This window comes from Cebus imitator, unplaced genomic scaffold (assembly GCF_001604975.1).
Source record: "Cebus imitator isolate Cc_AM_T3 unplaced genomic scaffold, Cebus_imitator-1.0 Scaffold196, whole genome shotgun sequence".
In the NCBI taxonomy this organism is placed as follows: domain Eukaryota; kingdom Metazoa; phylum Chordata; class Mammalia; order Primates; family Cebidae; genus Cebus; species Cebus imitator.
In genome coordinates, this window is record NW_016107511.1 from 425172 (window position 1) to 452104 (window position 26933).

The following is a 26933-nucleotide window of genomic DNA, read 5'->3' on the forward strand; positions in this document are numbered from 1 at the left end:
GGTAGGGCAGGGCAGGGTAGGGCAGGGTAGGGCAGGGCAGGGCAGGGTAGGGCAGGGCAGGGCAGGGTAGGGTAGGGTAGGGTTGGGTAGAGCAGGGTAGGGTAGGGTTGGATAGATTTGGGTAGGAAAGGGTTGGGTAAGGTAGGGTAGGGCAGGGTTGAGTAGGGCAGGGCAGGGCAGGGTAGAGCAGGACAGGGTAGGGTAGGGTAGGGTTGGGTAGGGTAGCATCTAAACCAGTGCTATGCATAGACCTTTCTGCAGTTATGGGAATGTTCCGTGCTGCCCATTGTGGTAATAGCTAGCCACATGTGATTGCTGAGCACATGAAATGTGATTAGTGTTTCCAAAAAGGTAAATTTTTAATATTTTTAAATTTTAGTTAAAGTTAAATTTCACTAGTACCATGACTAGTAGCTACTGCTGGACTTTCCCTGCAGCCGTGGGCCCTCCCAGAACACTCTCAAAAGCAGGATGTAGGACGACTTGAACTTGATTAGCACTATCTAGTCATTGATTAATTTGAAAGATCTTTGCTGAGCTTCTCCTAGGTATTGGGCAGCTCAGGCTGTCAGAATCTCTGAACTCCAAGAATCACTCCGTGGTTCTTTTTGAACTGAGACCAGTGAGCAGCAAATGTCTGCAACAGTCTCGGATGTTAGAAAGGACTTTGGTGTATACCTTTGATGCCTGATGCCCCAGTGAGTGATCCAGTGTCACCAGACATTTGTATGCCCACTCCTCATAAGAGCCCCTATCCTTCATGCCCTCTATCTTGCCCTTCCTCTGCCTCCACCTGCTTCTTTTGCCCCCCTCCTTGGTTTGTGAGGTCTTCTCTCTTCTCTTCCCTTGAATCTTTTTCTTTTTCTGTTATTTCTGTGTGTGTATGTGTTTTAAGATGGAGTCTTGCTCTGTTGCCCAGGTTGGAGTAAAGTGGCTCAATCTCAGCTCACTACAACCTCCACCTCCTAGGCTCAAGCTATTCTCCTGTCTCAGCCTCCCTAGTATTTTTTTTAGTAGAGACAGGGTTTCCCCATGTTGACCAGGCTGGTCTCGAGCTCCTGACCTCAGGTGATCCACCTACCTTGGCCGCCCAAAGTACTGAGATTACAGGCATGAGTCACCACGCCCAGCCTGCCCTTGACACTTTAAGATTTATTTGAAACTTTATTTTAATATGTGGTTACAATCACATAACATTAAATTTGCCATTTTGAAGCGTACAGTTCATTGTGTCAGGTCTACTGATTGTTGTACAACACTTCTCCAGAACTTTTTGATCTTGCAAAACTGAAACTCTATGCCCATTAAACACAAGTTTCCCCTTGCTCTAGCCCTTGGCAGATACTAGTCTACTTTCTGTTTCTGTGATTTAGGCTACTTTACATATATCGCATGAGTAGAATCATACAATATTTGTGTTTTGTGACCTGCTTACTTCACTTAGGATGATGTCCTTGAGGTTAATCCATGTTGAGGCATGTGTCAGAATGTACTTCATTTTTTTTTTTTTTTTTTTTTTTTTTTTTTTTTTTTTTTTTTTTTTTTTTTTTTTTTTTTTTTAAATTTAATCTTGCTCTGTCTCCCAGGCTGGAGTGCAATGGCATGATCTGTCTCACTACAACCTCCGCCTCTTGGGTTCAAGCAATTCTTCTGCCTCAGCCTCCCAAGTAGCTGGGATTACAGGCACCTGCCACCACGCTCGGCTAATTTTTGTATTTTTAGTAGAGACAGGGTTTTGTCATGTTGGCCAGCCTGGTCTCGAATTCCTGACCTCAGGTGATCCATCCACCTCGGCCTCCCAAAGCGTTGGGATTACCGGAGTGAGCCACCTCGCCCTGCCAGAATGTACTTCCTTTTTGAAGTCTGCATACTATTCCATTGTGTGTATAAAATGGCCTGTATTCATTCATCCATCAGCGGACATTTGAGTACCTTTCTCTTTTACCTTTTTTGCTTTTCCCTCATTTCCCCAATATATAATATGAAATTAAAATATCTGAACCATTAATATATTAAATGAAGAGTAGTTTGTGCTTATTTCCTGTCTTAAGAACGGCAGGAGTTACACCTTTATGCCCTCCCCGATCATTGCTACAAAATACACCAAATACATTAGCCAGAGTGCATTTTTATTCTAATGAAACATTTCATTGATTTTTTATTTTCTCTGGGTCATTAACTTCCCATTGAATAAAGAAATTCCCCAGACCTGCCCTGGGGGATTCCCCTGCTCCATGGAAGTTCAATAGGCATTGCATTGGGGTGCTAGAAATGGAAACCCCTTAGACAGCAGTTTACACAAGTTAAAGATTCATATTCTTCTCATCCAGAAGTGGGGCCATGTGTGGACAGTGCTCACATGGCAGCTCCTCAGTGCCATTGGAGACCCAGGCCCCCCTGGGTTCTGTGCCCCTCATTAGGGTGTCAGCCAGAGCTGCATCCACCAGGCCCAGGGCTCAGGCAAGGAGAAGGGGTGCACTCCTGCTTCACTGGTCCCCTAAATGGGCATCCCTGTGAGCTACCTGCAAGGGGATCTGCGCACTTCTCATCATCCCGACTGACACAGGGACCCTCACTCCACCCCAGAGCATGGAGAAGAGACACATCGATGCCCTGAGTACTGTGGGGATTCTCGTAGGAAGAGGGAAGAGGGTGTGCAGGGCAGGCCTCCTGTAGTTCTGTATCCACCTGGTGGTCTTCAGTTTTTACCTTTTTGTGGTTCAGGTGATGGAACAAAGACAGCAGTTGAGGATGAGCCATATGTTCATCATAGTTTTATATTGAGTCAGGATGGGAAAAGTCATGCCACTGTAACAAACAGCCCCAGTAGTGAACATAAGTTAGTTGGAGTCTTGTCCTCATGTGTCTTAACTCCAGGACCGAAGCTAATGAAGCCTCCACTGTGTGGAAAATTGCAGTCACATTGGTGAGGAAGAGGCTGTCACAAATTAAGGACTGGCTCTTAAGGCTTTCATCCAGGACCAACACAAGGAGTTGAGCCCACTTTCATTGGCCAGAAGTCACATGGCCACTCTCAATGTGAAAGCATGGGTGTGTTCTCCTACCTCATGATGAAAGGAGAGGACCCTGAAATATTTGATGACTATCACTGCCACAGTAGTTATTTGGATAGAGAATTACATAATATTTTTATGGAAAAGAATGTTAGGAATTGAGTCATTTTCTAACTCAAAATCTCTACATTATTTACACCTGAAGGAAGCTGAGATTGTCCATGTAACCACCTGACATACTGTTTTGCTTAATTTAAAGCACAATGTCCAGAAGGAAATAAATCTTGCCAAGTGTAACTCATCAAATAATAGCATGTCAGGTGCCCACATCTGGAAGACAGATTGAAGCAAGTCTGCTGCCATTGCAGAGTGAAGACAGTTTGCTGTATATTAAGCTTAAGGAATGATTTAAAGAGGATTCTGCCCTGGCATGATGACTTGCTCAGCTTTTTTATAGAACCTAAAACAAGTGCTGACCTCTTAAACTTTTTTACTTTCTTCATGACAAATGATGTGATTTGGAGTGAAGGTTGGATAATGGAAGGAGGGTGATGATCCACCTGGAGATTTGTTATGGTGAATTTCAGGGCAGACCTTGTGTCCCTCTTTGTGAAAAGATCGTGTTCCTATTCTGTTGTCTAGAAGCATTTTGTAAGCAAAAGAGACTTTTTGTTCTTTAGTAACTGTACCTTTGGGCAGTCTCTCCTGGTAAACTCCAATTCCTAAACGTATCAGTATATGCATTTGTGAGAATTTAGTCAATCAATCCACACAAATTTATTAAACACATACTGTGTGAGAAAGAATTATGGCAGTTGCAGTTCAGGGCACAAAGATAAATATGATTTTAAGCTCCTTGAATGCTTTTGAGTTTAAGGAGTTCACACTCCAATTTGGAAGATATAGTGTGAACACCTGCACTGACACCATTTCCTTCCACTCTGGGGTGGGTTGTAGTGTTCATGGTCCCAGGGAACTGTGCCTCCCTGTTGCATCTTGGCTTGACTCCTCCTATTCTCTGAATTGAGGCTGGCCTTGTGACTTGCACTGCCCAGCAGTCTTGCAGAGAGATATGTGTGATGTCCAAGGCTAGACCTTGCCCTTGTAGGACATTTTGCTGTCATATAAAGATGCTCTGTCAAGCCTCCTGGAGGATGAGAGGCCATGTGAAGCGAGAGGCCAGCCAGCACCCCTCCTCCCCTAGATCGCAGACACATAACTGAGCCTAGCCAGCACCAGGAGGAGCAGACAACCTGCCCAGCTGAGCCCAGCCCATGTTACAACCCACAGAGTTATGAGCACATGAATGATTGCCATTTGGGTCCCTATGGTTGGAGTGGTGTGTTCGTAAGCAATGGATGATCAATGTCCACTCCCTGCTCAGCCCCTCTGTGACGGCCACACAGACCTTCTTGCCATTCCCCACAATGGCATGGATTTTGGCACCATTTTGGATATGTTCTTTATTTAGTTTAGGATGCCTGTCTCCCCTTTTCCTCCTTGGAGCTTCTTTGTCCTATCTTCAAATTCCAGGTGCTTCTCCAGAATCCCCCTGGAGCCCTCCATACACATCTGTGTTACTGGCACTTTACTTTCTGTATTGCACTGTGCTGATTTGTTTATAGATTATTCTGATGCCGACCTCTGCAGGAGAAGAGTCTGTTTTCTCTCCACTGGCTCTTGGGCCCCGACTCTGATCCTGGCACACAGTAGGCACGGTGGGTCATTGGGTGACAAGGCATACAGAATAACTACTGTGTGATCATGAGCACTGTACTGGGAGTCAGGGGGTATGGCTGACCAGTCCTGGCAGTCCTGTTTACTGAGGCATATGTGACAAATGACTCAACACTTAAGGCTCGTTTTTGTTCTCTGGGAAATAAGGATTGCTGTCTTCGTCTACTTTTTGCTGCTATAGTAGAATACTTGGGAATGGGTAATTTACGAACTATAGAAGTTTATTTTACTTATGGTTCTGGAGGCTGGGAGGTCCAAGACCATGTCACCAGCATCTGGCTATGGCCTTCCTACTGTGTAATTTCATGGCAGAAAGCAAGAGGGATGGGGTGGCAGGGAGAGAGAGAGAAGAGGAGGAAGGAGAAAAAGGGAGGGAGGGAGGAAGAGAGAGAGAGATTGAGGAAAAAAAAGAGAGAGGGAAAGCAAGGTAAACTCATCCTTTTAATCTGGAACCAGCTCCCACAATAACTGCATGAATTCATTCGTGAAGCAGAGCCCTCATGACCTAATCACCTCTAAAGGTCTCACCTCTCAACACTGTTGCATTGGGGATTAAATTTTTAACACATCAACTTGGGGGATACATTCAAACTATACCCAGTGCCACTGGCTCTTCTGATTCCAGTTTTCACATGTGGTAGAAGCAATAAAGGCGCTTGGATTTCCGAAGAGGAAGAGCTGATGGCCCTGTGGGTTCATTTCTTCATTGGTTTTGGCCAAAGGCAGGTGCTCTTCACTATGTCTGGGAAAACGATGCTTACCAGGAAGACCCTATCCACATTTGCTGAGCGCTGGCAGACAATGTGCCATGGAAATTCCCAGGAAGACTTTTCACAAAGGATCTCAAAGGGCCTGAGGTCACGGGTGCTCCAGAAAGCACCACCACGGCTCCTTGGTTACTCCCAGGATGTTGCAGAGGTCCCGGCAGCCTGGAAGGCGAACAGGTGAGAGCATGAAAAGGAGGGTCGAGGCTGTAGAGAAAGAAGAACGTGAGACAGAACTCAGGGAGACAACTCTGCCTCTGGGAGCTTCTCTGAGGGGTTGAAGCAAAACACTGAAGAATCACAGCCTCATCCTCTGTCCAGAGCAGAATCTGACTTGAGGATGCAGCTCTCAGGAGCCAAGGCAGAGGAGCTCAAGGGATCATCTTCCAATACCCACTATTTTATACTTAGGGAAAGTAAAGCCGGGAATGGTGAAATGCCTCGCTGCAGGTCATTGCAGCAGGTCAAGTGGAGAAAGGCAAGCATGGCACTAACTCGGGTTACAGATTGAAGGGATTTACCTTCTGAGCTCCTGGACCTCCAAAGAAGGCTGAATGTGTGATGTTCTCTGTTTAGAAAAGAAGTAAAATGATGAGGAACTCAAATCTGACTTCTTAAAACCAGAGGTTTGGGCTTGAACCCAGACCTACCATTTTAAATCTACTGTTCTTTTCCCTCTCTTTCTTTTGTCTTCCTGTTTCCACTGCTGCTATTATGTTTATTATTGCTACTTGCTACTCCTATTTGTACATGAACACTTATCTTTACCATATGGCAGGCACTGTGCTAAGCTCTTTACATGTGTTATCTCATTTCATTCTTCCAAGAACCCTAAGAGGTCAGCATTATTCTATTTTGCCAGTGATGAAACTGAGACCCAGAGAAGGTAAGCACCTTGCCTAAGGTCATACAGCATCTAGTGGCAGTGCTGAGATTTGAACTTCTGTCTCTCTGTCTCAGCATTTCATTAAGAGTTCTTGGAACTGCATCTCCGCTATCTCATTGTAGAGTTGTAGTCAATTATTAAGCCATTCTTGTTCTTTAAGAAAGTAGAATCTACATATCTCCAAGATGATATGACTCAACAAGGTAGTGCCTCCAAAAATTGAGGCAATAAGCAATGCCCCAGATGCTCCAATTAAAGAGGAAAAGTAGAGGGAGATACATAGCTATTGGTAAGGAGATTTTCTAAATAAATAAGCTCAGACTTAGTTAAAGGATCTACCAAAAATAAGGTGAGGAGAATCAATTATGTAAGTAGTGATGACTACAGAACTAGCATAGACCAAACCCAGCTGATTGTGACAAATACTAATACAAAAACAAAATAAAACAAAGCAAAATTGTAGACTGATATTCAGAATAAGAAGAACAAGGATGGGTTGGACACATTGGTTGAGCTTTTGGAAGGATGAAAGGAAAGCAGCAAACACCAGCAAGCTGGTCATCTCAGGCCAACCATGTTTCCATATCTGAACACATCACTGCACTGATGAAACAAATTTTATCACAGCATACAGGGGGTTTTGGCAGGGCATTGGCAATGTCTCTCCTTACAATCACCATGGAAAGAGCATTAACTGATATCTGTACATTCGGGTCCCTGGTTGCATAGAAAACTAGCAGGAACGCTTATTAATGAAGGGTTGCTAATGCAGAGAAGTTCCCCAGAATTCACATTGGTTGGCAGTTCATCTGAAGATATAGATGGACTGCTTATGAAATCTAGGGTTCCTTCCAAAACAAAATCATTGTGAGATTAAAATATTCTCTTTCTATTGGCAAAGCAAGTGAAGGCAAAGTCATGAGAATGTGGTGGACTTTCGAAATGCCTGGCCTCTCCTCCGTGGTGGCTGGTGCCAAGTCAATCTGTAGCTGATTATTGTCTCGAATATGTACTCAAATGAGCTGTGTAGCAGGCCATCTGCTGTCTCCTCGACTTAGTTGATAGGCCCTGGAAAAGGGAAATCCTGCCAAAATGCAAATATCCTACTAAACTGATAATATAGGGAGAGGAGATACAGGTCTGTGGGGGGTGGGAGTAGGGACGGGAATGGGGAAGAAATAAGTGACGTCTTTGCCCCTCCTCTTTGTCTTTCCATCCTCCTCTATTTCTTCCTGTTAGAGAAAGACCAGGTGTGGATCAGGAGACCCTGCTCACAACTGGAGGGGTCAGACTGGAAGTGACCAGGGAATTAGGCAGTTGTGAGGATGCTTTTTGTAGCCTCTTCATTTGAATGCAAGAACTTGCAACCTGTTGGTTTCCTCTGGCACGCCTGCCGTGCTAGGAGCCCTCATTAGGATTAAGCTTTTCTCAGTGTTAGAGATAGGGCTACCACCTGGATTCCTCAGATTGCCTTCGAATGAGTCAGGGAGCCCCACCTCACCAAACCTCCTCCCTCCATGGCGTCCCTCCCAAGCATGACTCAAGGTTTCTGAGTCGCTGTGTTGCATGGATTGGCTAGTGATGGTTTCCATGAGCATACTGCTCCATCATTTCCAAATGCTTTCTGTTCAATTTCAGTGCCTTATAATATTTATAGACACCCCAAAAAGGCTGCCGCTCTTCAGTTGAAATAGTAACACTAAGGAAAATAAGGCTCCAAGAAGACTATCCAAGGTCTCATGGCTCAATGAGAAGACCAGAACAGTGATTACAAAGCCGTCACCAGCTCTGCCCCTTTAGGGTGAGTTACTGATGAAAGAAGTGTTGGCTCTGCAGACAGCAGTGAGGAGCAGTGAAGCCGCCCAGGCATAAGGCACTGGGGAGCTGCGGGCCTGTGTCCAGCTGGAGCGCATGGGGCCATCTGAAGGGGCAGTCGCTAGGCACTGGGCGCTGACTGCCCGCAGGACGCGGGCCAACACTGCCAGCTCTTCCAAGTCTTCGTGCAATGCTTGGAATTAGAGTTTTAAAATATTGACGGTGGATTTAGTTCTTTTCAAAACACTGTGCCCATTGCTCTGGATCAAACAAACACCATCCCACATAGCACTCCAGTTGTGATCAGTGGATGAAAGCAACACTCCTTGGTGAATGAGCCTTCTTTTGATAGCACTTGCCTTTCAAAAGAGTTCTGTTGAAGCAATTTAGCTTCTAATTAATGCAGTCCGTGGGGGAGATGTTTCTTCATGGAGGCATCTTCTTGTGCCTGCTCCGGGATCCCCAGCTTCAAGGAATGTTGGCTAAAGACAGTGGGAAAGTGGGTTGCAGTGTGGATGGTGTCACCTTGCAGCCTGACTGTGCCTCCTCTGTCCTCTCTGCACAAGGTGACAACCCTCTAGGATATGGAAGGGGAAGGCTGTCACATGTATCTTGTGTGATGCACCCAAGTCATTACAAATCATTTTCTAAAAATCTTGCAGAGTGGGTAATAGATATCTGAACCATATAGTGTTGGGGCTGTTGCAAAACAGGTCCACCTTCAAATTGCAGGCCTTGATCATTTACTCCCTGGGTGGGAAGGGGGAGCTGTCCACAGTAAAGAGCTCAGTTCTTGTCCTCGTGTGATGGTCTAATGTGATGAGCAGGCTTTATACCGAGAAAGGAATTTTAGAGGAATACAGAATCCAACTAACTTAGTAAAAGTGATTTAAAAATACTGGAGGTGTCGGGGGAGGCAGATTCTCTTGATAGAGGAAATTCTCCAGGTAACGTATGGTTTTTTAATAAGTAGTAACCCTTTCCACTGACCTCAGTGATTCTCAGCCTTGGCTGCTTGGGGAATCCCTGTGAACTTTACACTGCCTGTACCTGGGTTCAGCCTCGGAGATTAGGATTTAATTGGTGTGGAATCTGGTGAGGGCATCTGGACTTTCAACAGCTCCCCGGCTGACGATGGTTGAGAGTTACTACTCCAGTCTGTGAGTTTTAGACTTTACAGTGCATCAGAAGCACCCAGGAGCTCATTAAAATGCAGATTCCTGGGCTTTGTCTTATGGACTGAATCCAGAATTTAAGGGGGAGCCCAGAATCTATTTTTAAAAGCTCTACCTCCAGCGAGACTCAGGTGATCATTGGCTTATGTGCTTCATCGCAGGTGCCCATATAGAAATACACAGATGGGTTATTTCATTATTTGAATTAGTAAATATCAATACTTTAGTGTCCTGCTTTTGACAAGCAGTTGAATGGGAAATCGATTTCCTGAAAAGGATATCAATTTAGGCTCAAAACGTGTGATTACCTAAGTTCTCACTGCAGGAGAATTCAGGCGATAGGCTGTATTTTTCAGAGGAAGTAGGTGCAGAACTGGATCCCGGCAGTGTCAACATGGATGCATCTGTGTGTGTAGCAGCGCCTTTCGGTTAAACCCAGGCTTTCCCTACAAGAGGTCTTCCAGTCCATTAATCTTGCGTGAAGTTTCTTGGCTGGAATGGTGGTTTCTGGAAGTGGTGCCAAACAGCTGTAAATTCAAGGCTGAGAACTATTTGTCCTCTTCCTTTATTTTCAAAACTTCAGAAAACAACTTTCACTAAAATGGTAAATGAAGTTTTTGGTATTATTTTCAGATTAAAGAAATCACCATAAATGACTACTTCCAGACTTCTGAATGTCACGATTTTATTTCTGGTCTTATTATGTTTGTGTTTCTGAGTCTTAATGAGCTATAAATGCTTGTAAGACAAAAGCAATGTGTGTTTTTTCCTGCATCAGATTCTTTTACACCTTATCTTGAAGTTTGCATAACTGAGTCACTTTCTATTTTTTTTCTTTTACCATTTTTCGATAAGAGAAAAATTTCTGTTAGTTGCAGTTCAGGAAAGAGAAGGCACAAACACTGCTGATCAAATATTACCAAAGCTTTTATGGACTCTTGACCTCATTTTCCCTCCCATATGTACACAAGACACGCTTCATTCTTGCTCTGTTTACGCCTCTCTGTCTAATAGAAATGTCACTTCTGACTCCAACCTTGGCTAATTATTAACACGGAGAGGTACTGCAAGTTGTCAATTAGCAAAGAAGAGAAAAATTATGTTTAGGGAACCAATTTTATAACATCTTAAAATGGCTTCGATGTAAATCTGCCACATGCTTCTTTTTATATCATCAAATACTCTGCTTTACCTTGGAGAAGCTCACCCCCAGGTTAGGACATGAGCTTTCCCGTTCTTTTTATTATTTTGTTATGCAAAAAAACCCAAAACAGCCAGTTGCGCCTCTTATAAATAATACATGTTTTCCTAGGCAGAACTGTAGTCTATGTGACACCTAGACTGTCATAGACTACAGTTCTGCCGAGGGAAGGGACAAGCAAGGGACTGCTTGAGGAGTGAAATCTGGCTTCACCCTCACGTGCACTTCTTAGGGAATTCTTTATAGGACGGAGTCATCATTTGTGGCAGTGATTTGGCAGATTTCATTCCAAAGATTGAATTGGCTGTTCAGCTGTTCAAAATGCCTGATTCCCCAGATTTCAAGGACAGCAGAGAGAGAAACCATTTGGATACACATAGGGTGCCGAGTAAGAGTCTCAGAGATTTTCTTTCTTCCCATCTGAAGTGTCATATGCTCAGTTTGCTTCCCTTGCTTACATGTGGAACTGACCCCTAACCATGCTCATAAGAGAAGAATAAGAAAGTAAGCACCTCCGGGATTTGAGGCTGATACAAAAGTCACTTGGTTTCAGTGAACTGGACTGGAACACGAGCCTTTTGTTTGCTCTTGAAAGTTTAGCACTTGAATTTCAGGTTGGGCTGTTTAGTTCATTAAAGAAAATGTGGATGCCTCATGCCAACGCCTGTTTTCTTTAGGCCTGGAGAATAGAAGGCATTGTGTATTCTGTACACACACACTAAGGAAACAGTGACTTGATTGTACCCTGGGAACAAAAGCCATTACCTAAGGACAAGATGGGAGACCCCAGGCTCCTACCCACTGTTTCTCTCTGCAGAGTCCATGTCGCTGGGAACCCCGGAGCAAGTGTCTGCACTGTTGCTGGTGTTTGCCTGTGCAATTGTCATCCATGGACTGGGCTCTCCTGGAGCTTAAAAATGAGGGGAACTTGGCTCTGTGGGGACCTGGCTTCTTGTGAAGAGACCCAGAGCCTAGGCCCCACCCCCACCCCCAACACACATATGCACACATGCGTACACACACACACACACACACACACAAAGACCAGAAGCAAAGCAGGAGGAGATGGAAAGGGGAATGGAGAGGATTTGGTTCTCTCATTTGATCTGTCTCCTTGCAAACGTTCCAGTGACACAAATTGATGGCGGATTCCTGCGGCTGTCCATCTGTCTGCCAGCAACCCAGCTTCAGCTGACACCATGTAGAGAGCATTTGCACACTTTCCTTACACAGTGATCTGCGGGCAGTGCATGTGTGCCAATGAGAGGGTTTGGGGCCTTCGTAGTTTTGGGGGACACCCTTGATTATTCTCTCACCGGAAGGTGGTACCCCTGTATCCCCGGGGATGGGGATGTGGGGGTTGGAGGCCTCTCTCCTTCTGAGGGGCTAAGTGGTTGGCTTTGCTGTTGGCTGGAGCCAGCTCTTTGGTTACAGACCCTGGAGTCCCAGAGATCTTTCTTCCAGGGCTTTTGCTTTTACGGATCAGCCAAGGCCAACTTTTAAGTGTTGTTTATTCACTGTGGAGGATAATGTCATGCTAAGGGCTGGGAATTAAAAAGTCACAAGTAGAAAGACTCGCTTCAGGATTGGAAACTCCCATCCCTCAGTTGTTATCTTGAGTTTTGGTAAATCTAGACTGATTGAATACAGCAGCTAATTATCATAGTAGTAGCAGCAAAAGCAAAGCTAGCATTCAATAACCTCTCACACCGCCCCATGCCATTTACGCGCTAACACTTTTAATCCTCATAGTAAGAATCCCTTATTTTTTAAATGAAGCAAATGAAGAGCAAGTATTTAGACTGAGTTGAATGACAATGGCTACTAAATATATTATATTCTCCTTGTAGTCCTGCCATTATCGATGGGAGCCAGCTCTTCTCAAAATTCAATGTGCTTATGAGTCACCTGAGCATCAGGCAGATTCCAATTCAGTAGGTAATATTGTCTGGATATTTTTCCCCTCCCAGGTCTCATGGTGAATTGTAATCGCCCATGTTGGAGGTGGGGCCTGGTGGGAGGTGTTTGGGCCATGAGGGCGGATCTCTCCTGTCTTGGTGCTGTCCTGGTGGCAGGTGTTTGGGTCATGAGGGCGGATCTCTCCTGTCTTGGTGCTGTCCTGGTGGCAGGTGTTTGGGTCATGAGGGCGGATCTCTCCTGTCTTGGTGCTGTCCTGGTGATAGTGAGTTGTGGTGAGATCTGGTTGCTGAAAAGCGTGGAGTTCCTCCTCTCACCTTGTTTGTGCTCTCCCCATGTGAAGTGCCTGCTCCCACTTCACCTTCCACCCAGAGTAAAGGCTCCCTGAGGCCACCCCAGAAGCCAAGCAGATGCCAGTGCCGTGCTTGTGTAGCCTGCAGAATTGTGAGCCAATTAAACTTCTTTTATTTGTACTTTACCCCTCATCAGGTATTTCTTTCTTGCGTTGCAAAAGCAGCCTAACGCTGTCGGTCTGGGAGGGGACTGAGATTCTGCCTTTAAAACACACATCCAGATGAACCCCATGCTGCTGGCCCACAGAACACATTGGGTGGTAAGGTTCTAAGCTAGAGATTGTCAAGCCTGGCTGGGATTCTGAAACACACAGCTCTCCTCCCACCTTCCAGATGCTGCTGATTCTGAAGACAGGAGTTTTGCTTTTACAAAACACTGAGCAAACTGGGGTCCTAAGAGTACCTGTGATCTCTGCAAGGCCACACGGACGGCACCCAGCCTCCTGGGGTCCGGGACGTCTTCCCGCCTCCTAATACCTCTGACTGCATGTTAAATGGCATCAGGCGCTGAAAGATGTGCACAAGTGCATGTCTTTCCTTCTCGCTGACATCTGCCACAGCTGACAACCCACCTTGGAAGCCCAGGGGAATGAGCTTCATTTCCTGCCTTGTAACCTGAGCCTGGTCTTCCTCCAGGCGAGCACATTGTGCACTACACATTTCTCATAGGAGGCACTAAAGCTCTGTCTCTCCTGGATGGAAACCCTGCTCCCTGGAGAGATGGTGACACTGGCTTTCTGTCCTTTGCACACAGCCGTATAGTAATAGAACATCCAGAGATGATGGGAGAAGGAGCAGGGAGGGAGGGAAGGGCAAGTTTGAAAGAATGGGGATATGTGGCTCTGAAGGAGGCTTGCTGTGTTTGCGGAGAAGGATAGCACAGCTGAGGGCTTCCCCAACACGCTGTGCTGTGCTGCCTCTTCCTGACCACCAAGGATCAGACTTCTGGAAGAAGAAAGTGTCTCCAACTGCAGTCATCACTTTATGTCAGGGTCCTGTCATCTCAGGACTCTGATCTTCTTCTCTGGTTACTTCTACAAAGCTCCAGTACTCCAAGTGTCAGGAATTGACCAGGCTGGGGAGCCAGTGTCCAGTAATTGACCAAGCTGTGAGAAATGGTCTTGTGGGCTTCACTTAATGGCCCTTATCTCAATAATTCTAATGCAAGCTCACCTTTGATCTTTTGAAGTTTTGAAGGTTTCTTTAGAGATATTTTCGTTACTAAATGGTAAGGATTAGTTTGGGCTGCTTGTGACATAAAAGGTCAAATAATAACGACTTAAAAAAATAGGAGTTTATTTCTATGTCACATAGAAGGAGTCCAGGCTGGTACGACAGCTCTGTGATATCAAAGACTTTGGCTCCTTTTATTATGCCACTCTGCTATCCTAAGCATAAGACTTTGACTTCGTGGCCCAAGAAAGAAGAGAGAAGGAAAGGCATGTCCTTTCCCATGAAAGACGTTCTTTGGATATTGGACACAATAATTCTGTTTACAATTCTATTGGTCAGAACATACCAACATGGCTGCTGCTAGCTAGTTATGTGGCCATAAGGAAGATTAGGAAAAGTAGTCTTTATACCAAATGGCAGATTCTCAGCTAAAAATTGGTAATTCTAGGACCCAAGACACAGTGAAGATCAAATATTGGGATAAACAACTACTGTCTCTGCCTCACCAGGGTCTTAAGGTCATTCAAACCTAGGTAATGTTTGGATTTGGTCCAAATATTTCCAACAGATGCTTCCCGGCCATTTTCTATATATCACAGGAGGTTTGTAGTCATGCTGGATCTCTTAGAAGTGGCAGAGCTGGCGCTTAGAAGTGATATTAATCAACCATGGCTTAATAATTTAATTAATTACAGCTGGCATGGCGTGCAAATATAAGAAGAAAACTGCTGACAGTCATCTAAGTTTAAAGATAGAAGGTGGCCAGACATGGTGGCTCTTGCCTGTAATCCCAGCACTTTGGGAGGCCAAGGTGGGCAAATCAACTGAGGTCGGGAGTTTGAGAGCAGCCTGGCCAACATGGTGAACCCCCATCTCTACTAAAAATACAAAGAAAATTAGCCGGGCCTGGTGGTGTGCATCTGTAGTCCCAGCTACTCAGGAGGCTGAGGCAGGAGAATCACTTGAACCCAGGAGGTGGAGGCTGCATTGAGCCAAGATTACACCACTGCACTCCAGCCTGGGCAACAAAGCAAGACTCAGTCTCAGAAAACAAATAAAATAAAATATGAAATAAAGGTAGAAGGCAAGATGCATACATTCATAGCCGCTCTCTCATTCCAGCCTCAGCTTGCTGGGGATGTGCACGTGTGTTTGGAGCTAGGCGAAGAGCTTCACAGCAACAACCACAGCAGGATTAGAAAAATGGGCCTCGCCTCAGCACCAGAAGGAGTGGATGGGTCTGTGTCAGCATTGGCTGCTTTATGGGGTGTGGTGAGGGCAAGGAACGTTAAGGAGCATGTGGGTTCTGAGATCCCGATTTCAAAAAACCAAAGCCTGGAGCTGGAAGTCCCAGGCATGTCACTGTTCCTCCATGGGAGTTACAGAGGAGTAATTTGAGGAGCGGCGTCAATATTATTTAAATGTTGAGAATCAAATAGATTTTGAGAGCTAGTGCAGGGCTGAGTGGAAATTTTCCAAATTTCTTCATAGATGAAGACTCATAAGTGGGCTGAACGTTCTCTCTCCCTCCCAACTTTTTTTGACCTAACAGCCAACACAAAGTATTCCCTTCAGAAGAGAATGTACCAAGAATGGTAGAAAAATAGGAATAATTTTCTTCAGTCTAATCATCCCAAACTCGAACAAAACAATCGTCACATTCTCAGGCATTAAGGAGCTCCCTGGCGAGGGAAATCTAGGGCCAAACAGAAGGTACAGATGGAATTTTTACCATATGGGGCCCACGACAGACACAGCCACACCTGGGAGGAAGGCTGTGAATGCAGTGAAGTCCTGAAACCCAGGAAGCCAAATCTCACGTCCTACAAATGCCTTCCGTGGTTCAGTGTTTTGCTTTTTCTCTTACCAGCTCAGGTTAGCAGTAGTCAGATGTCTCAGCGTGATCATCTCTTTAATGTTAGCGTTCAGCATTCCAAACTTGAGTGGACTGTGATGAGCTCATTCTTCATACACACACACACATACACACACACACGTACACACATACACACATATACACGTACACACATACACATGGGTCAGAGTTAATGCAAATGTGTTTGAGTTTGTGCTAAAGGCAAGCTGAACAAATGTCTTCCTGTAGTGAATGTGTTACTTCTTCTTCCTCTTTTTTTTTGAGATGGAGTCTTGCTCTGTCACCCAGGCTGGAGTACAGTGGCACAATCTCGGCTCACTGCAATCTCCATCTCCTGGGTTCAAGGAGTTCTGCCTCAGCCTCCCGAGTAGCAGGGACTAGGACACCACGCCCAGCTAATTTTTGTATTATTAGTAGGGACGGGATTTCACCATGTTGGCCAGGATGGTCTCGATCTCCTGATCTCATGATCCACCTGCCTCGGCCTCCCAAAGTGCTGGGATTACAGGGGTGAGCCACCGCGCTCGGCCGAGTGTGTTACTTATCTGTACTAATAATTATAGGAATAAAAAACAAAGCCCAGTGGACTCCTATGTTTGCTCTTATGTTTTCTGCTGTCATCTAAGTCATGTCTCTTCAGGCAGCATGTTCGCTTCTAGGGACGGTTTTATCTTGCCAAGTATATTTGTTCTTGGAGGAAGGAAAGCAGGCTTGGGTGACTGGCACGGCTTAGCTGCATTTTGGCCTCCACCACTCACGAGCTGCCTGTTAATGATGAATTACCGTGTTTCTCTGGATCTCGGTTTTAATTGTCCTACAATAGCAATGGCGGTGCCCTCCTTGCGGCACTGCTGTGACAACGAGGTGAGCTCCAGGGTACAGACATGCAGGATCCAGCCCAGCCCCCAGCAGCCTGCAGCAGCTCAGTAAATGGGCATTTCCTTTCTCTGCCTTGATTGTCCTTTTGTCTTCTTTGGATGAAAACTTTGCTGCTCAGTGTTTAGGGGAAGAGATAATATTATGGTTTATCACTCAAATATGTGAATCTGGAATGGAAGTCAAGGTCAATGAGGGACGCCTAAGAAGCTGTGGCTGTACAGCCGTGGTTCCCAAAGGGTGATTCCTGCACCTGCGTCATTATCATTACAGCCTGGAAACTTGTTAGAAAGGCAGATTTTCAGGTTCCACCCCAGACTTACGGAATTGGAAACTTGGGGTGGGGCCCAGCGATCTGTGTTTTAACCAGACTTCAGGTAATTTGAATGCGCACTAACATTTGAGAGCTGCTAGTCTCAACATCCAAGTTATCAGGCCTCCTTGGATCTTCCACTTCCCTGAGGAACAGTTTAAAATACAAAAGCCAGGGCCCCCTCCGAGAGATACTGATTTAATGAGTCTGGGGTAGACCTCAGGCAGGAGGATGTTTTAAAAGACTCCACCAGTGATTCCAGCATGCAACCAGGATTGAAGACTATGCAGCCATAAAAAATGATGAGTTCATGTCCTTTGTAGGGACGTGGATGAATCTGGAAACCATCATTCTCAGCAAACTGACACAAGAACAGAAAACCAAATACTGCATGTTCTGGCTCATAGGCGAGTGTTGAATAATGAGAACACATGAGCACAGGGAGGGAAACATCACATGCTGGGGTCTGTTGGTGGGGGGACTAAGGGAGGGACAGCAGCAGGGGTGGGGAGGTTGGGGAGAGATGACATGGGGAGAAATGTCACATATAGGTGACGGGGGGATGGAGGCAGCAAACCACCTTGCCATGTGTGTACCTATGCAACAATCCTGCATGATCTGCACATGTACCCCAGAACCTAAAGTACAATAAAAATTGAAAAAGAAAAAAAGAAAAATTCCGCTCTAAAGAATTTCTGTCTCGGTCTCTCCCTTTCCCCTCCCCTCCTTCTCCTGTGTTCTTCTCTTCCTTCATCTACTCTTTAGGGTGGGCATTGGAACTGGAGGAAGAAAAAGAATTCTTTTGGAATAGGTGCTCAGAGGAAATGATGGGGATGAGGCGAGAAGCTACCCACAGCCCATAGAACATTTCCATTGCCTTTACCTCATTTCCTGGTGCTCTGATATTTTTTGATGGCAGCCTTCTCCCCATTTTAAACGTTACTCATGCTCACGCAGAAAGTCTGAAAACAAAGTAGAAAACTTTGAAGGAGAAAATAGGACTCTCTTATAATCCCATCCCCAACAGATCCCATTATAATATGTTCACATTTTGTGGTATTAACTTCCAGTCCTGCATCTATATATCCTTTTAAATAGAAAATTAGGATCATATGGATGTATGTAGTTGCATAGCTTGCATTTTTAACCAAATATTGCATTATGATAACGCATGATACATTTGTAATTTCATTTTCAAAGCTGGCATCAGATTGCACCATGTGGATTTATCATAATTAGCTCCGCCGTTTTCCTCTGGGGAATGTCATTCTTTTCTTCCGTGATGGGTACAAATATCCTTGTAAAGCAATCTTTGATTGCTTTTCTAATTATTTCCTTAGGATAGATTCCTAGAAGTAGATTCACTGAGCCAAAAGTTATAAACATTTTAAAGGTTCTCATGACATGGAGCTAGATTTGTTTCCAGAAGGGTCGTGTTGTCTTTACTCCCACTCTGAATAAGACAGTGCTTGTTTCCTTGTACTTTTGCTAAAGTTGGCTATTGCCTTAAAATACAAAACTAAACCCAAACCAGAAAATAACCCCATTTGTCGCTTTGCAGAGCCAAGTATTTGTGCCCTTGACCTCTAGCAGCTCTCTGGGAATGTGCTCACAGATTCCTACACCCATGTGTCTTCATCTTCCTTTTACTCATCTTTTCAGAGTCATGTTTATCTTTCAATGGCTGACAGCTTTAGTTTGGGGATTTTCGTCTTATCTTGGGATTTGAGACCATCTGGGCTTCTCAGCTCTGCTCTTGCAGCTCCATCTTTATTGTATCTGGGCTTCATCTCTAATGCTTTTGTACCATTTAAACTCTTTGTGCCATGCACACCAGCACAGACCAGTGTGGCGTTTAGGATGACACCCTCAAGAGGCCCTTAATAAAAGCTCTGGAATATTGCAGCAAAAGGCACACATAGCATTGCAAAGTTAAATTATTCAAGTTCACCAAAGTATATGGAATCTGTTTCGAGGTGACCCTGCACCCCCTCTTCACCAATACACACAATTTCTCCCCATACACACATACTCACTCTAGTGCACTTCCTCAGTGCAGCACAAAGGGAAGTATTTAAGGACCTCTGACTAAAATAATCACAGAATCCATCTTCTTGGACCTCCTTGATAAGTGATATTTGATGGAAGAAGTGAATGACTTGTTGCATACTTTCCTTGCAAACTGAGTGTGCATTACTTAGATGGAGGAAAAGGTAAAGCACATTCCCACCCTTTCATTTAACATCTTGTACTCATCCTAGCTTGTCACCGTGGCGAAGCCATGCAAGTGAATACCTTCAGCTTTGGGACCCTCCTGGAAGAAGCTCTGTGCTGGCATGGTGGTGGCAAGGTGGTGGATCCCTCATAGTTTTAAAGCTGCTTCTAGCACCTTTACACCCTGGTTGCTCTACTTTGGGAATAATAGCAGAGGTACCCAGAACTGAGCAGCACTTGGGAGGTAGAAAAGCTGGGAAGGACAAGAGCAGAAAGAAGAATTGAAATCTTTTATTCTGGGGTCAAGGCCACAGATTTACACATTCTCTTCTATTATTTCAAAGTGATTCTTCTATTTCTGTTTTTCAATTCAGGGAAATCGGCTGCAGGAATGAATGATCACTTTACTTTTATCGCAAAGGTTCCTGGACACGTTTTGTCCCATTCATCCGTCCTTCCATCCTGCCATCCATTCGTCCGTCCATCCATCCATTCCTCCAATAAAAATGTATTAAGTAGTATTATCCAACTTGCTACTAGGAAGTAGCCACTTGTGGATCAAGGTTTTCTAAAGCCTAGCAGTGATGTGTAACACAGGAGTGTGTGTTAAGTATCTGGACGCCCACGTGGTGGCTTGATGAGCATTCACTGGTATATAGAGAATGCTGTTTTCATTGAAACTGGACTGCATGAAAAACATAGAGAATCATGCCATTACATAAGACCTCGTTATTTAATGGCAGCCGTATAGCAGATAAAGCAGTGGAGAAGGCAGGCAGGGAAAGTCTTTAACTGTGGGTTAGAGAACTTTACAGTCATTGATGAAACTGCCCTGTGTGCTCTTTCTTCCTGATACTTCCTTTCGGTTCCTATTTTAAAAAATAAATAAATAAAAAGGGTTGTCATTATGATTAGCTCATTTTGGGGATGTGGCTGGATAGTGACCCCCAAGCATATCCTTCTCCTAATCCCTGGGACCTGTGAATAGTTACCTTCTATGGTAAAAGGGACTTTCCAGAAATGGCAACCAGAAACCCTATGTGGGGGCAGTTCTCAATGCAAAGCAATCTCAAATATTTTGTCCTAATAAATATATTTTTATTTTTTAGACAACATGCTCTAGTTTTGTGTTTGGAAAATATCATCCCCATAGCAGATGACACAGAAATGAATTCTACCCTTTGTCTCTTTATCTTTGGAGGAATTTCTTGCTTCACAGTTGAGTTCATTGGATATGGAGCACTTACTGGATACACGATTGTACCCACAGCTAGCATAAGACTGACTACAAAGATGAATACCCACTTCTACTCTGTATGACTTTACTACCTTCTCTAAGGCTCCCATCACTTTGGCCTGATGCGATGTCCCAAAAGTGATTAGATTGACCCTGTAAAAAAGACATATATGGCTCTCCCATGTAGGACCAAGCAGTTAAGCTTCTAAAGAGGTTTTCTGAAGTTTTAAGGAGAAGCAGTTCTCCAAGTATGGGTCTGTCAGCCTATGGGGACACTTAGTGTGAATAGTTGATCATTATTTTAGTGTGTGCCCTTTGTACAACTTGACATTGACACTACCGTGAAATGTAAATTACATGGAACTCCATGGGACCGGTAAACCCTCCCCGGCTCAGCTACAGAGTTAGCAGAATGAACGCGTGACCCAGTTAGATAGCTATCTCGTAACTCAACCGAGTCATTTCTTTCCACTCGCTTTCAGTCTCCTTAACCGCTTTCAAAATCATCATGTAAAAGTCTGTTGCACACTGTTTTCCTAGCTGTTCAGACTAGCCTCCAGATGTCCATAGCTTCAGGAGACGCACAGACACCTCTATTCCCTCCAACTGCGTAGTCGTGCTTTTGTTTTCATTTCCCCTCCCGAGTGGAGGAGCGGGGACTAGCAATGAATGGCACCTGGCTGGGGGTTACCCTTGAACATCCTGATATTAAGTAAATAGGCAAATAAAGTCTCTTTGTAGGCAAATAAACTCTGGCTTGCCTGAGTACAAGCCATGAGGTTGGACTCAAGCTGTAACTTTAAAACAACAACAACAAAAATCTTAGTTAATTTCACTTACAACAATATCCTGAAATTAGAATGGATTTAAAATTGCATCGCTATCATTACCAATAATTAAAGAATATGGTTCCAGAGCCTGTGGTTTTGGAGGCTTTGAAGCTCATTTCAGCTGTTTGTGTGAGTTGTACCTCGGTTGGGTTGTAAATTAGAATCTGATTCTTCCCTATAACTACCCTTCTGGTACTGTGGAAGATAAGCGGTTCTGGGTCAAAAGCTATGTGCTCACATGACCAGCCTACAAAACAGAGTCAGCCTTAATCTCCAGGACTGAACTGATTTGGAAACTTGGAGAAACTTTGCTATACAGGAAGATGTCTGCCGCCAGGGAACAAACCAGCAATTCATCTTGTGCCTTTCATCTGGAGTAGATCATGTGCCCTGAGGTCATATGTATTTTTAAACATTTATTCCCACTCATTTTCTTTAATTTCAGACTCTTGGGCTTAATGTAATAAGACATTTTAACTGAAATTTAATTTGAACAGGGCCTCACATACAGAGTTTGGTACGCTACAAAAAATAACCAAACTTTAAAAAGAAAACAAGTCCAGGAGGCCTTCAAAGCTATACCACTCAAAATGATCAACTTTATGTTTTTAACGAAGATTTATTTTGTACGCTGCTGGAATGTGGCCCTATACCAAGTACGGCCTTCTCCTCTGACTCCTTTTTAATGATCTGCAGTAGCCGGTGCGATCTGAAATGGGTATACATAAAACAATTCTGAAAGAGTTGCTAGAATCTTGGCTGCTTTTTTATTGTACCAAGTGGTGAAAGCAAAGTGGAGTTGGAGGTGAAATGAGTTATTATAAAAGGCTAGGTGTGTCGTGAAAAAGCCAGCAGAGAAACAGCGATCATTAGAGTCTCTGGTACTGAAGTGTCTAGCTTTGTTGGGGTTTGGTAATGGTTGACATTGAGTGACAGTCTTCCCTGCTCTGCAATACAGTGCTCAAGACCTAAAACATGTGGTCAGGAGCAGCTGGCAAGTTTGTTGAGACTGACGCGCCTCCTCAGTTGTTTCTGCTATGTTTACTGATGGCCATGAAGTGTTTCTCCTTACTATGGTCACGCTTTGCCAATTATCCTCTCTTTTTTTTTTTAATTTGAGATAGAGTCTTGCTCTGTCACCCAGACTGGAGTGCAGCGGTGCCATCTCGACTCACTGCAAACTCCGCCTCCCGGGTTGAAGCAGTTCTCTGCCTCAGGCTCCCGAGTAGCTGGGATTACATGTGCCCACCACCATGCCCAGCTACTTTTTGTTTTTATAGTAGATCTGGGGTTTCACCATCTTGGCCAGGCTGGTCTTGAACTTCTGACCTCGTGATCCATCCCCCTTGACCTCCCAAAGTCCTGGGATTACAGGCGTGAGCCACTGTGCCTGGCAGTTCTCCCCACTTTTAATGGGGTCACTGACCATAAAAGACCTTGAGATATTGGGTGATTGGAACCACAGCAGCAGGAGCTGCTGCATGGTAAGTTGAGCCCCCAAATTCCTTCATTTTTTATCAAGAGGTGGTTGATCTTGGCAATCTTGGGATTTGTCTTCTCCAGGTCAACGGTGTTTGTAGTTGGCTACTTTAAAAATGGTATTCCATTTTTCTTTCTGTTATATAATAGGCTGAAGGAAATAAACAAAGAAATGGTAAATAAGGAGAAAGACTCTTAAGAGGTTGTAATTCACAGCCAGGTTAGGGAGGAATAATATTTCATTATTACAGATTCCCCCTTTATTATGATATTAGAGAAAAATCCTCTCCCATCATACTATGCCTGCCACATAAGTGTTCAAGGAATGCTCATTGAGTGGGATAATAAATCAATGAATGTAAGCAGCACTCACTGGGAATGCAGGAAGAGACCCCAGTTGTTCCTCAGCGTATTTAAACTTGCCACTAGGCAGGAGCACTAAGCACTCTACCCATAAATGCTTACAGCAAATGTAACGAGTCCCAAGTGATAGGCTTGTTAATTCTTACAACCTTGACAAGCAAGGGGAAATAATGATCAGTACTGTGATTGCTTGAAAGTGGAGAAGAAATGAATCAGCCCCAAGTTTAAGAAATGTGATGCATAAAGAAAGAGCAGGACCCTTTTCACAAGAAGGCGCCGAAAGCGAAGAAGGAAGCTCCGGCCCCTCCTAAAGCCGAAGCCAAAGCGAAGGCTTTAAAGGCCAAGAAGGCAGTGTTGAAAGGTGTCCACAGCCACAAAAAAAAGAAGATCCGCACGTCACCCACCTTCCGGCGGCCCAGGACACTGCGACTCCGGAGGCAGCCCAAATATGCTCGGAAGAGCGCCCCCAGGAGAAACAAACTGGACCACTAGGCGATCATCAAGTTTCCGCTGACCACCGAGTCTGCCATGAAGAAGACAGAAGACAACAACACACTTGTGTTCATTGTGGATGTTAAAGCCAACAAGCACCAGATCTAACAGGCTGTGAAGAAGCTCTATGACATTGATGTGGCCAAGGTCAACACCCTGATTCGGCCTGATGGAGAGAAGAAGGCATATGTTCGACTGGCTCCTGATTACGACGCTTTGGATGTTGCCAACAAAATTGGGATCATCTAAACTGAGTCCAGCTGGCTAATTCTAAATATATGTATATCTTTTCACCATAAAAAAAAAAAAAAGAAGCCGTCCCTCCTTTGTACCCTATCTTTGTCATTGAAACCACCAATGCCATGACATTGTTGGAGCTCTGAAATGTGAGTAACAGGACAAAGGAACAGAGGAGGGACAGGGCTTATTGGCCTTTATGCCTCCAATGCCCATTACAGAGCCTGGCCTAGGGAAGTTCTCAGAAGGTTGGTTATTGACTAAAAATATGTTAATCCATCCTGAGGGTGTTTGCAAATAGTGAAAATGAGCAGACCAGAGTATGCCTGCCAATGTTGGTTTTCTGTTGTCTGATATCCTTCAAAAATGACCACCATCATTTTTTTTTCTTTATTATAGCCTTGGAAAGAAGGCCCGCAGTAGAAAAAACACTCCATTCATTTTTGATGGAATACATTTGCTTGGTATGCAATGTGATTCTTTTTCTGCCTGTTAACGTGCACGTTTTAAAAATTAGTTGCACCTTTTCCTTTAGAGGTACTTAGTAACCATGTTGTTTCAGATACAAAGGCCTATAGAGCAATGCCCACTGCCCTGTGAATGGGGCCTTTGTTCTCAGCACTGTTTTGGTAGGAAATGGTTGCTATTTAGGTCTCCAAGAGGAAATATAAACTACGCTCACCTAATCAAACAGACCAGTAAATACTGCAGTTAATCTGACAACTTCAAATTCCTGAGTTGCATTCTGAGAAACAATTTAACACCAACAATCATTTAAAGCCTATGTAAATCATAAGCCTTTGGTTACTTAAGAGGTTTATTGTATTTTATTTCATTTCACTTTATTAATTACTGCAAATGCCCAGTTCTAAGTCATATTTCAGGACACAGACTTCTTGTTGGTTGGAAAAGAAAAGAAATCACATTGGAAAATACAGCACTGAGGCTCAAAAATAAAAACATGCTATCCAGATGCCAAAGAGTGGGGAGACACAGCATGGGTGAATATATGAAAGCAAAAGATGACCCTATCACATGAGTATGCTATGCAGTAAGTATTGATCCTGAGGACAGGAGAAACCCAAGTGCAGGTCTTCAATGTCCATTGTTCTCATTCCTTCAGATAGTTACTTCCAAGTAATCTGCACCGAGGCTGTGGAATAAAAAGCAGTACCTGTTTGTTCAAGTTATTAACAGTTTTACAATGCCCTTACTACCTCACCTTGAAGATTCAGTCACCACTTAAGAAATGAAAGCACTGAAACAATATATGAGTGGGGAAAAAAAATCCACCTAGTTCTTAAATGCAGTGCGTAGTGATACTTTAAACCCAACAACCGCAGCAAAAAGATCTCTTAGTTGGAGTTACGGGATATAAATATCACCATGTAGATTCTACCTGTTTGCTCACAATTGCAACAGCCTCTTACAATTTCTCATTGCAGCATAACAGGGAGCAGCGTCCTATATGCACACAGCCTGTATTAAAAGCATTATCTGAACTATTCCTTCCCTTTTGAAGGAAAAAAAAATCAAGTGTTTCTTGTTTTTAAAGGCACCATTGTCACTTCTGGTTGAATGTTTATTTTACTGTCTCCTGCACAGCAGAGGGCATTTCACCTATAAAGAGTGATTACAGAGTACTGGGACAATTTGAATACTCTAATCAATGCTAATTAAAGGAGGAATAAATAAACTTTTATGGCACCAGGGTTCCTACCCTTCATGGAAATTATTGTTAATTTATTGAATCAATAATCTTAAAACAAATTATGATGCCCTTTGTTTTATTAAGCCCTTCTCACAGTGTGTTAAAAAGCAAAGGCTTTATAAATATTGCAACAGGCTGGGAGGAGGTTTTCTTAACCAAGTCTTTGTATGTGGTCCGTTATGCAAGAGATGAGACTATAAAAGTTGAAAGTGTGTGTGTTGAGGTATGGGGGACACTTGAGCATGAGTAGACACTAAAATAATAATAATCTCTTTACTACTTAAAATGGCTAAGCAAGGAATTTGGGTTAATTTTCTCATTAACCCTGCCACTGCTTGGGGTGATTTGGTTTCACTCTTCGACTGTTTGAGAATGGCTATATATGAAGAACATATTCATTATAAAACTGGGAGAAAGATTTTCAGTTGATACGTGCTGGACAATGACTGTCCAGAAGGCATCATTGTCCTCAATAGTTTTCTCTTAATCACGTTCTCGTATTTAATCTGTCTTCCACCAAACCTTAGGGAAAACAAAACTCCCCAGCTCGTTTTGAATTGCCAATCTCCTACTATCCTGATCTAGTCAGGATAAGATAAAGTGCCTAAAACAGTGCCTGACACGGGCTGACTCTAAACAAATAGAATGCTCCCTCTCTGGGGCCAACCTAGTGCTGCTTTTCTATCCCACGCGCAACTGTAACAGGTCATGAGAATTGTATCCTTGAAATCTTTATTAGTTTTCTCATTATGTTTTTACCTTTCACAGCTATCAAAGTATCTTTTGGGTACCTATTCATCCTGTTACGAAACTATACCCAAATGCAAACTTTCTGGCTTTAAAAAATAAAATATAATGGGAAAAAGTGCACATTTGGGGTAATATCTGCAGATGAGACATTACCGTAGAAGCAATGTCCCAGAAGCACCTAATATCCAAAGCTTTCTGTAGAGATTAAGCTCCTCTAATGGCTCTATAGCTGCTATATACAATTATGTGCTCACTAACAGCATCCCTTAAAACAGGCAGAAGGGATCTTTGGAGCCGAGCTCTGCATACCTTAATTATGGAACCAATTTGGGACACTATTTGTTCCAACATTTTTTTAAAGGCCTTCCCTAGATCACAAGAACACATCATATCAGGATTACTTTTTGTGCCTGGAGACCACAAACCTGAATGCAGGCCGTTGGAATGGTTCCCCAGAGCGTCAGTGTTCGCCACCACATTCTCCCGGGGGTTTCACAGTTACTGTCACAGGACTGGCCTA

General features: G+C 44.0%; 1 protein-coding gene and 1 pseudogene across 3 annotated transcripts in view; both read left to right on the forward strand.

The window, feature by feature from the left end:
- The window catches only part of DAPK1 (death associated protein kinase 1), a 212137-nt gene that overhangs the window by 61381 nt on the left and 123823 nt on the right, over positions 1 to 26933 (forward strand). The gene's annotated exons all lie outside the window — the stretch shown is intronic.
- LOC108316972 lies at positions 16737 to 23964 on the forward strand (annotated as a pseudogene).